This window comes from Pinus tabuliformis, chromosome Q (genome assembly GCF_031772625.1).
Source record: "Pinus tabuliformis cultivar Carrire ecotype Pingquan chromosome Q, CPIR1, whole genome shotgun sequence".
Taxonomy (NCBI): Eukaryota; Viridiplantae; Streptophyta; class Pinopsida; order Pinales; family Pinaceae; genus Pinus; species Pinus tabuliformis.
This window is the reverse complement of record NC_142296.1, coordinates 217924803-217937060: the sequence shown is the minus strand read 5'-3', so window position 1 is coordinate 217937060 and position 12258 is coordinate 217924803.

Genomic DNA, 12258 nt, shown 5'->3' with positions numbered 1-12258 from the left:
CACATATATATCAAAAGTGTTCTGATTGGTGGAAACACAAAGAAACTCAACCAATCACCGTTCCTTTGGAGTTTCGGTCATCCGCCTTTTAGTTATTCTGCTAAAACAACAAAAATGGTTGATTTACGTGGAATATGGCAAACCTTCAGTTACCACGAAACCGAAAGGAAACAAGACTCTGGTTCATAATCTTATCACATCCGCCTTTGCCACAAACCTTTTCCTTCCCCATGGAATTGAAAAGAAATAGAACTGCAGTTCAAAGACTTCTCGGGTCCGAAATTTATAATAAAACCCATGCACTTTTTGATGCGATTACTGTCGGATCTTGTCCCGTCCTGATGAGCGGTTGTGATTGATCCAGACTTCAACAGATTAAATCACATTCCATAAGCCATTACGTCCATTTTCAAGATTAAACCTCGTCCTTGTTAACCACGTGATTACCGTCGGATATGAATTCTTCAAGAGGATGACCCTAATTAACTGAGGTTTTAACTCAGTTTTATAACTTCTCGCGTCTGATTTTGGAGTAAACCTTGTCCTTGTTAACCACATGATTACAGTTAGATCTGTTTCCTGTCAATCGGATGGCTCAAATCTTCTCCTGGGTTCCTCACATTCAAAAGCCATCAATAATATAAAATAAATCATTTGTTTCAGATTTCCAATTTTTCTTTTAATTCCGTTAGAACATAATATTTGATTTTTTTTTTTTATTTTTTTTTTTTTGCAATAAAACTGAAAATAAAATTAAAATGACAATGGATGCTACACCAATTGCAATAACCCTAAGAGTAGTTGTTAAAATTGATAGTTTTTGGGTAGCAGAAGTCCCGTGCAACGGTCATAGGGCACAAACCCTGAAATTTTGGGTAAAGATAGGGTAAAGACTCCGCGGGATGCACGGAGCGCGGGTTGTAATAAGTTGAGTCAAAGGGTAGTCTGCCCAAAAATAATGTAAAGAAATGTAAGTGAGTCGGCCCGCCCATGGATCGCGGTCCATGGAAAGGTATAAATAGAGCGAGGCTCTATGGGTAGAGGTAGCTAGTTTGTGGTATGATTTTGGATCTGAAATGTAATGGGTTTTTGAGGAGAAAAGTCTTGAAGCGTCTGTAAGTCTGAGTCGAGGGATTGGGTAGTAGATAGAGGCTCTACAGCTGTGTGCGCAGAGGCCTGGAAGAGTCCGCAACTATGTGCGCGGACCCCTGCAGCTGAGTGCGCAGGGCGGATTTGGATGTAGTGGTGAAGAAAGTGAATAAAGATAAGTTGCTTCTGAAATTCTGTGTTAAATCTGTATTATCGCGGATCTGGCTATTGTATGGTTAATATAACTGTTTGAATCTGTGCGCATATGCTTATGTTATGAATATATGTGAATCTGCGTCTATTCCAAGTGCGCGAACTGGTTAATTCTGATAAATGTTTGCTTAAAGACCCTTCTAAGTAGATCTGATTCATAATACATCATTAAGTAATTAATCTTAAGAAGTAGTCTGGGTCCGGATCTGCGTGGAAGCAGAGCAGCGCAAGACTGCAGAACGGTGCGTGAAACCTCCAGACCACATCTAGACATCCCAAGGGTGCAGAAACCTGGTTCCAACACCCTCCCCTGCTACCTTGAGTGAGACCTCAGTCCGCGCTCCACAGGTTATTACCGAAAGGGCTAGTAGCTATGGGATTTGTTTGGCTAAATAATTCTTCCAAACCTAGGTCAGTCCCATATAAGCCAACAAATGGTTCCGTTGCCAAGACGAGGATCTGCCTAAGGGGTATCTGATGTTGGAACACTGGAACCCTACAAAGAGAGAGATTGAAGAGTGGTGGGATCTGAAGCTCCACAAGTTCATAGTTCAGGAAAATAGAAAGTCACGGATATCAGAGGAAGATTGGGTGGAACGCTATATATACACAGATATTCACGAGGTCTTCTTTGCGACATTTCCAGTAGAGCTATACAAGTGGATAGCGAGGTTAGCTGATAGCGTGGAAGGTGCAGATTAGATCAGCCTATTGTGTGGACTCCAAAACAGGTGTGTAGGCTAGAAGCTACCGAAGATAAAATCGCACTCGCTGTAGATCATTGGCTAGATTGGGTAATAGGAGGATTTATCACTGAGTTCGCGATAGATACAAATGTGAGTTATAGTGAAGCGGAAAGTCGATTTCTCCAAGGACCGCGAGGTAAGTATATCAAATCATTGAATACTTAGATTAAGATGTTGTTGTGTGAAAAACAGATTATGCGCGTTTATTGATGTTTGGAGTAACGCGGAGCGGAAGCTGTTACCACGGAATGGGAGGGGCATAGAACAATCCTCTGATTTCTATTTCACGGGAAAGCAAGGAGGAGCTCGTGAGGTTCTCACCAAGAAGTGCGGTCCGGTTGATCAAGGAGCGCTTCCCACTGATACCACCTTCGTCCACGCCACCACCCACTTCACCCACATCAAATTCGTCCATGCCACCACCCACATCACCAACACCAAACCCATCTCTAACCCCACCACCACCAAAAGTTGGGATGGCAAGCGCAGTGAAGCTGTCGATATTTAAGGGTGTAGGAAATGAGGAATCAAGCCAGTTCTAGTTTGTGATAAATTCTGTGTGGGACGCTCAAGGCATACAGACAAAAATATTAAAAAAGCTACCCTAGTTAGTGCACTGTAGGACCGCATGTTGACATTGTACATAAAATACTCAACCAATCATCCAAATGAGGAGATAGCAGCAATCCAGGAGGCGCTAAACAAAGAGTTTTTCCGACCAAAATTAGAAACACAGTTGGTTATTGGGTTCAAGGAGATCGCAATGTTGCCTGGTGAAACCCCGTGGGATCTGGACTAGAGGTTAAAAAGCACTATTCGCGAGGCTAACATGACATTGACGGATGCGTAGCACTACGCATGGTTTGTGGCATCATTGACACCACATCTAAAGATGGCTCTGTCACAAAAAAAGATCTCAACCCAAGCTAAAGCGTTGGAGATAGCAATGAGGTTGCACAAAACCCCAATACCGAATCTAGGGTTGGGAGTTCAGCAAATCCATGCGTAACTACAAAAAACCCCAATACCGAATCCAGGGTTGGGAGTTCAGCAAATCCATGTGCAACTACAAAATCTGAGTTTAGAAATGTAAAGCTTGAAGCAAGAAAGGGTGCCCCAACCGGAGGCACATGCGGAGGTAGGCTGTATTAAATGCAAGAGTCAAGGGCATGATAAGGACCACTGCCCCGTCTTCGTGAACTATCTGGCAAGGGGGGGGGGCGATGTTGTTAAAAGTGGAGGTACAAGCAGGACTGAGTGCTGCACTTGTGCTTTGGTGTGCAATTTGTCAAGTGGGTGGAAAACACACAACAGATAACTGTCACCTATTGCAGAAGTATACCCAAACCTCGTAGCAACTGTATTGTAACTTTTGTCGATCAATGGGTCACGATGAGTGGACGTGTCGAAGTTATGACCTAATGATGGAAAGAACCCCAGCTTACCAAGTACAGACTGAAGCACGAGGAGGATTTCAAGGATGCGGACGAGGAAGGGGAATGGGGCCCGGGCGAGGCCGCGGACAGCTGATCTGCTACAACTGTGGAGGGCCAGGACACTACACTCGCGACTACACTAACCTGACTAGGATATCTTGCCCCTATTGTGAGCAGTTTGATCATGAAATGGTCGATTTTCCAACGTTAATTGCCCAGATGCACAAGAAGGGGGTGTTACAACCTACACCAACTCAAAATGTCCAGATGATGCGATCGGAACCACGCGAAGTGGACCCTAGTATAAATATGGTATTGAGGAGTAGCACAGGAGGTGATACGTGGAAAGAGCTTGCAGAAGACGGGAAAAGGCGCGACACACCTACAGAGGAACCTGACTCTGAGCCGGAACAAGGGATGCAGACACCTAAGGAAGCTCAGAAGAGCTTCACGAAAGTCTCTACTCCAGGTAGGAGGGACCAGACGGAGCCAGGATTGGACCCCTCCATGATTACTACCTTTCTTGAAACTTGCATGAAGCTACTACACAATAGTAAAGCCGTTAAAGGACTACAAGAGTTGATCATTAGGTGCGACAGATCGGGAGAGCCACGTGTAGTCCGGAACATAGGAAGACATGCTCTGCGTACTGGCCGAGAGATGAGAATGACAGCACAAATCGGCGAATACGAGATGGATCAAGTCATCCTGGACTTAGGCTCGGATGTGAACGTGTTGCCTAAGCAAACATGGGAACGCATGGGCAAGCCCGCACTGCAATGGTCCCCGATTCAACTAAGGATGGCCAACCAGCAAAAGATCTTACCGATGGGCCGACTGCAAGGGGTGACCGTGGACATCGAAGGCGTAAGTATGCAGACCGATTTCGAGGTAATAGAAATTGTTGATGACAGTAATCCTTACCCTGCCTTGCTAGGGATTGATTGGGCCATGGACATGAATGGGATCATTAATTTAAAGAGACGGAAAATGATGTTCGAAAAGAAGTCACTGCAGGTAGTAGTTCCGTTGGACCCAGTGGAAGGAGAGCGCTACACCGAACTAGTGCGCAACGAGGAGAGTAACGATGAACTGGATTGCATCTATCAGATAACAATGCAAGACCAAGATCGGATGCATCCCACAGACGATGGAAGAATCTCATGGGAGCGCGAGAGCACCTGCACAATGGATTCAGATGAGGAGACTGAGCGATGGCAGAACCGATTGCAGGAAGTTACGACACTTAACTGTAATATGATGATTCGATCATTGCGCCGCGTGACCACAGAAGAAAGACAATGGCCAATGGAGAATGGCGCAACGAATGAGGGGCAACTCGTCCAGCTTGGCACCTTAATCATAGCACAGGAGCAACCTGGGGCTTCGGCAGATGCACCACACACAACTAAATAGAGGGTGCAAATGCTGAGATGCAGGAGGTGGTTCTAGGTATGGATTGGAGGATGTGGGTGGTAGCCTCGTTGATACAGAGCGGTCATCCATCAACAACAAAGGGTACAGGTGCACATCATGTGACCATCAACCCAACTGAAGCTGCACGGAACGGGGGCTCGCAGGGCTGGGCAGGGCACTCTCTCCACGACCAGTACCTCTACAGTCCATAACAACATCCGCGAAAGGATTCAACAGCTCTGGGCAGCCATTTGGCATGGCAAAACACAACTTTGTAAGTTAGAAGAAACGGGGGCCAGACTCCGAGAACAAAGTGTGAGGCTGGATGAAGAAATTGATAAGCTACAATTAAAAGTCACCCACACGGGCTACGTGAAGGAACTAATGAAGGGATCGAACATGGCTGGCTCTCCTACACTACTATGCCAAGCTGCGACCCTGCTAGCATGGTTGCGATTGCACCCTGGAGTACCAGAACGCATAAACCGCAAGCCACTATTAGAATCAAGGGAAAGTGAAGGGTGCCCGCAGCCCGGGCTAGTTGGGAAACAGAAGACCCGCACGATGGGTGCGGCCACCTGACTATCCATAGGAGGCCCAGTCCCAGCACCCCATGCAGTTGAAAGAGGGTGTGAGACTATAAAACAGGCTACCAAGAAGCTGCGCGACATGACCGCAGCGCACATACGGAAAATGCACCTGCGTACTTGGGGATCCGCTGCCATGGGGAAAGGATGGAAAGTGACCGTTGTAGATACTGTTCATGATATGATGGCCCATTTAAGGCATGTTGGAGCAGGCGGCGGGCAATTAAGGTAGAAGAGTAGCCACCAAAATCGCATTTATGAGCCACAACAAGGGCGAACGACCGATTTTAAATTTGAAATCATATATAAATAGAGTAAGGGTCACACAACCCCGCTTTACCGTTCCACAAAAAAGACACCCTGGGTCCAAGCCAAGTGCAAGATGAATGACAAGCAACTAGAAGAAAGTCTGTGGTTTCAGGCATTGCCAAAACATTATCGGGAAGCAATCCTCAAGGCGACAAACCCTACTACAGATAGTCCGCAGAAAGCCATGCCACAAACAGTCGAGCTCCCTAAATCACCTCGGACGCTGCGGACCAGGAAGGACCCTCAGAGTCCAATAAGGAGATCGCCATGACACCTGCACTTTAGCAAGTTCACAATGGAGGAAAAGGGTAAAAATGTCGCAATTGAAAGCAATGAGGAGGAAGAGGGTTTTCCCACATATGTCGAAGAAGTAAACCCTGAAGAGGATCCCATCCAGCCAGTACGACGACCCAAGTATGTGTCTCCAAACAAGGGGAAGGCGAAGGTACCTACCAATCTAGATGAAGTCGACACTATTCTCATCACCCCGTCTCTTCCAAAAGTAGTCCCAGTGGAAAGCTTGACATTTGGCCATATTGCAACAATGAAATTCGATGACTGGGACCTGGCCGATACAACAAAATTTCCCCATTTGGCGACTGGCGCACTGATGGAGCAGAGTGCAGAAGGGATAGTTACAACACTGCAGCCAAAGGAGTGGTTGCAAAAGGTGGAAAAAGCCGGGTTGCTCTGTCTATTGTCCATTCCCCACTTTCTCTGGCCGCCTATCACAATGTTGGTCATAAGGCAGTTGCTCTGTTTGGTCCATGAGGACATACTATGGATCAGCAAACCCGTCCGCATCACAGCCGAACTTGTTCATCGGATCTCCCAGCTTCCCTATGAGGGAAGAGACCCCCAGGAAATTGTTGATAGAAGTGGCAATGAAACGATGATAAACAACCTGAAAAAGAAGTATAAGATTGAGAAGAGGCAGCGAGGATATGTCATTGATAGCATTTCAAATAACGCAGTCCGCGTCACCACCCAATTGCTGGTAGGGAAAGTGATGTGGAAATGCCGTGGCACTGAGGTTCCAGCAGTGGTCATTGCGCTTGTTGAGGAATGCACCACTGGAGAACGGTTCAATTGGTCACGGTTCCTTTGTGAAGAGTTCTTGACTAACTGCCGAGAGGTCCAAGAGGAGGGAAAGACCTTCCATTATGTGTGGCTGCTTCTATCCATTATGTTGGTTACCACTGACTTACTCGAAGAGAGCCAATTTCCTGTCTTGGACCAGGAATGGCCAGAAGCTGCCAGATACGCGTCCCTTTGGGCGACAAGGGATGTTGGACGAATCCAGAGCATCAAGATCTTTTGGATACTGATGGGCGTGAGTGTTGGGTTAATGTGCAACCCCGCCTATCCAGCGAAATCTATGAAAGCATGAAGCACGCCGAGTTTAAAGCAGACATGCACTTTGTCTACATTAGGGTGCGCAAGGACCCTAACCACACATGGACCTCACTCCCTTTTGTTGCCATTGATGAAGCTATTGACACGGTTTTGGATACCTGGCCACCGGCATGGCGTGGACCAGAGGCAGTAGGGCGCAATGAGGCCACGATCCAGAAGCAAAAGGAGGAAGCTAAGTGCACCACACAGCAAAAGTGGAATGAACAACATGCCGCAGAGGTTCGGGCAGCCCGGGAGGCGGCACAGGCGGTAGCAAGAAAGACACCACCAGGAGGGGCTATGTCGACAATGGAAAAAAGCGGTTAGAAGGCACCCACTAAGACAGCCACGGAAGAACCACCATCAATTTCCACGGGTGCGCCTTTGAAGCGGCCAGCACAACTAGAATGGCCGAAGCCACTAAAGAAGGTGAAGGCATTTAAAGTGAACAGCGAAGTGACCACCTTAACCGAGGGTGACCTAAATGACATAGAAAACACTGTTCGAGATGCCACTTGGGATGCAATCGACGAGGCCATGTCAGAGCAGTAGATTGTGTTGGGGGAACTCCGTACGTAGCTACAGGAACTTGGGATAAGGATCACACCAATGGGCACAGGCACTACTCAGGGGGTTCCCAGTATGCCAGCCACTGAACTGTTGCTAAAGGCCCAAATGGCTCATACCATCGCGATTCCAGCAGGAGCATTGATCACCATAAATGCGGAGTACCGAGTTATGTTAGGACGACTTACAGGGATGGGACTAAACGTGGCTGCCCTACCACGAGAAATTTTACAACAGCTCCAGGACAATGCCACAATGGAGCTCTGCGCCAGAGACGCCAATGTCAAACAGGTACTCTGGGAACAGAAAACTAATATAGAACAACTGCGCCTCCAATGGGATGAAGCAGTCACATAGAAGCAACAGGTGGAGCAGTTAGTAGCGGAAGCCTGCTCTAGTGCTCCTGAGCTAGAGATTGGGGTTGAGCTACCTATTGAGACACAAATACGCAAATTCACTACCCGGTTCTGTCAAGCAAAAGAGGAGGTCGTGCAGATTCAGCTGGAGCTCAGTTTGCAAATCGATGACTTAAAACTATAGGTTCCACCATCGATGTCCCCAGAGATCACCAAGCAGCACAGAAACATCATTACCTTTGGGCGCGAGATGCTCACACATCCAATGAAGGAATGTACTGATTTGTTAACCTAGTTGGTTGTTACGCTCACCTCCCTCTAGGAGGATCCAACACTTAAACGACTAGAAACTGAGGCCAGGGAGCTCAAGCAAGCCTACGATGCGATCAAAGGAACCGTGTGGGCCATGGCTATTATGCAGCGCTTGGCTAAGATAAGGGAGGCCCAAGACCTGAAAATCCAAGCTGACGCCACCAGACAGAAGGAAGCGGTGATTAAAGCCCGTCTCCAGCCGTGGCTGGATGAGGCATTTGCGGTCTCGACCACCATAGAGTGCAAGGTAGCACACATGCAGACAGAATATGCCACCATGGAGCCAGCAGAGACAGAGACTGATGTGTCGGTGACATGTGTGGAACAGATACAGCGAATGACGGAAGAGTTTGCTGCCAATACAAGCGAAGCACAGAGGCTGCTAACCAACCTCCACGCAAAGATTTCCACACCAGCTGAGTGACTCAAGATGAGTCACGATGATTGTGTTGGGGAATTGTTGGGTAGCAGAAGCCCCACATAATGGTCATAGGGCACAAAGCCCGAAATTTTGGGTAAATATAGGGTAAAGACTCCACGGGATGCGTGGAGCATGGGTTGTAATAAGTTGAGTCAAAGGGTAGTCCGCCCAAAAATAATGTAAACAAATGTAAGTGAGTCGGCTTGTCCATGGATCATAGTCCATGGAAAGGTATAAATAGAGCGAGGCTCTATGGGTAGAGGTAGCTATTTTGTGGTATGATTTTGGATCTGAAATGTAAAGGGTTTTTGGGGAAAAAAGTCTTGAAGCATCTATAAGTCCAAGTCAAGGGATTGGGTAGGAGCTATAGGTTCTGCAGCTGTGTGCGCAGAGACCTGGAAGGGTCCGCAGCTGTGTGCATGGACCCCTGCAGCTGAGTGTGCAAGGCGGATCTAGATGTAGTGGTGAAGAAAGTGAATAAAGATAAGTTGCTTCTGAAATTCTATGTTAAATCTGTATTATCGCGGATCTGGCTATTGTATGGTTAATATAACTGTTTGAATCTGTGAGCATATGCTTATGTTATGAATATATGTGAATCTGTGTCTATTCCAAGTGCGCGAACTGGTTAATTCTGATAAATGTTTGCTTAAGGACACTTCTAAGTAGATCTGATTCATAATACATCATTAAGTAATTAATCTTAAGAAGTAGTCCGGGTCTGGATCTGCACGGAAGCAGAGCAGCGCAAGACTACAGAATGGCACGTGAAACCTCCAGATCACATCTAGACATCCCAAGGGTGCGGAAACCTATTTCCAGCACCCTCCCCTGCTACCTCGAGTGAGACCTCAGCCCATGCTCCACAAGCTATTGTCGAAAGGGTCGGTAGCTGCGAGATTTGTTTGGTTAAATAATTCTTCCAAAGCTGGGTCAGGCCCATGTAAGCCAATAATAGTGATGTGAAGTATTGTTGTATTGTGAAAACCACCGCTTGGCTAGATTGTTTTATATTGTATATCATCTCTGTTTATGTTAAAATCAACATAAATTATCTTGTGACCTTGTAATCCTAAGGGAAAAAATTTTCTTGGGACACTACATACTACATGAATTCAAAACACATGCAATGTATAATATTGCATTGAAATAAAATGCAATATTATATTAACGGATGAGCATGTTATCAACTAGATTTAATAATATAAACAGTAAAAACAAATGGATACATTTGATCGACCACTTCTATCATAATTAAGAGCACAACTCTTGAGATCACCAAATTCTAAAAAATGCTCCTGGGAAAAAAACATTATTAACCACTTCATATTTTTTGCATCTATAATAGAAACACTTGAAGATCAAATCCTCCCAATGCCTACTACTTTTGACACATTAGAGATTGGAGAATGACAAAATAAAATGAAAATCAAGGCCCCTAGATGTTTTTTACAAAACATTGTACAATATAAATTGATCCCTTTAAAATAACGCATTGTCATGAATTGAAAGCATGTAGAAATGATACTAAAAAATCACTAGAACAAAAGACATCATCAAAGTTCATTCAACTAAGATATCCATTACAAAAATGTACACTATAATGGAAACACAACTATGATGTAAGAAAAAGTTTTAAAACTTCATTAAGTTAAAAAGACAATAAAACATAATTCCAAACAAACTGTTATGTCTTGATTGGATACTCCAAAATCAAAATTTGAAACGTACTATTTGGTGCCAGTCTCAAGTCTTACAAACATGCCTATAGCCGCCATGCTATCCTCAAACATATCATTCTACCATAATACACCCTTGGCACGATTGAATGATTGTTTTGAGAACCCACAAATAACAAGTTGTCCCACAAAGAAAAAAGTGTTAAAAGTTGGGGCAAAAGGATTTCAATCATGAAATGCATAGACAAAACTTAGTGTAAGACAATAAAAAAAGTAAAGAGAGGCCTAGACAAAATTCCATTAAATAAAAATGAATAAATTGAATGGGAATAATTCTAAATTATAACAAATAAATAATGTACAACCACATAGTATAATGCTTAGGTGGATTTTTATTCAAGGAGAAATGCAATGTGTAATTGTAGTAATGGTGTACAAAATCAAATTGTGCAAACAAATCATACTCAATAACTAAAGAGCATGATGCATACACATAAATATACTCTAATAAATGCAATGAAAAAATAATTGTAGAACTCTACTTTAGGATAAAAAATAATGCAAAAAATATCTAATGAAATTCTGTAAAGTTGAAAATATTGATAGTGGCACCCATGCTTACGCATCCCAAAATTGCAGTTACAAATACCTCCTTCTAGGACGTGTGATAGAGTGAAAGTGTCAACCATACATGCCCTTCATCAAAAGATTCTACTACTCGAACTCCTAACAAATTGTGACATCAACTGAATTGCTCAATTACGAAGAAAGAAATGTAGAATGTGGTGATAGAAATTGCAAATGCTCAAGAAGTTTGATATAAAATCAAGACAAACAATTCTACTCCACTGATATGCGAAATTTAATTCACAATTTATAACAACATTCACAAACATGCAATAAGAAAAAACACACATGCACAATATTTTTCTAGGGGAACACAACTGGGAAAAAACCCTCAAGCCTCTTTACATTAATCATATGAATATACAATGTATTACAATTTCTTGCTCGCTCTAAGCTCAAATTGCAAGTGAATAACCTATTTGTGTGTTCAATGAGAAGCTTTGACCCAAATTTAGTCAATTTATGCTTCTGCTTGAGTCCCTATTTCCTTGCGCAAATCCTGAGGAAATTATGCCCTATTCTATAGGAATTTTCCTACAATTGATTACGCAATTCCCAAGGTTGGATCATTGATTGCATGCAACACTTGTACACTCAATACTAGTCTACAATTGATGTTACAATGCATTGGAATCTCCACCATAACTGAGGAACTCGAATTCCTTGCATGCACTAGCTATTTTGAGTTGATTGATCAGTTAAATGGATGATAACTGAGTTAGATTGTTGTCCCACTACACAACTAACCTTCCACTAGTTCTATCAACATTAGAACTAGTTTAACTTAATACAAATGGAAATAACTGACCTTGATTGCTACACATTAGCAATCACACATGCTTAATTGAACTCCAAGCCCTCTAAATCAATTTTACTAAGCTAACTAAGTGAAAAGATCCATGTCACACAAGTTAACTACCTCCAAGTTGTTTGCTAATGTGGAAATTCGAATTTTCTCAATTTGACCAAGGAAAAATCAAATTGATACTTTCTTGATACACTTCTTAACACTTCCTCTTAGCAAGAAAGGGATTATCAACCATCCCTCTCCTGCACTTGTGGAATTTGAACTTTCCTCTTAACAATTCCTTTATCAATATGTCAA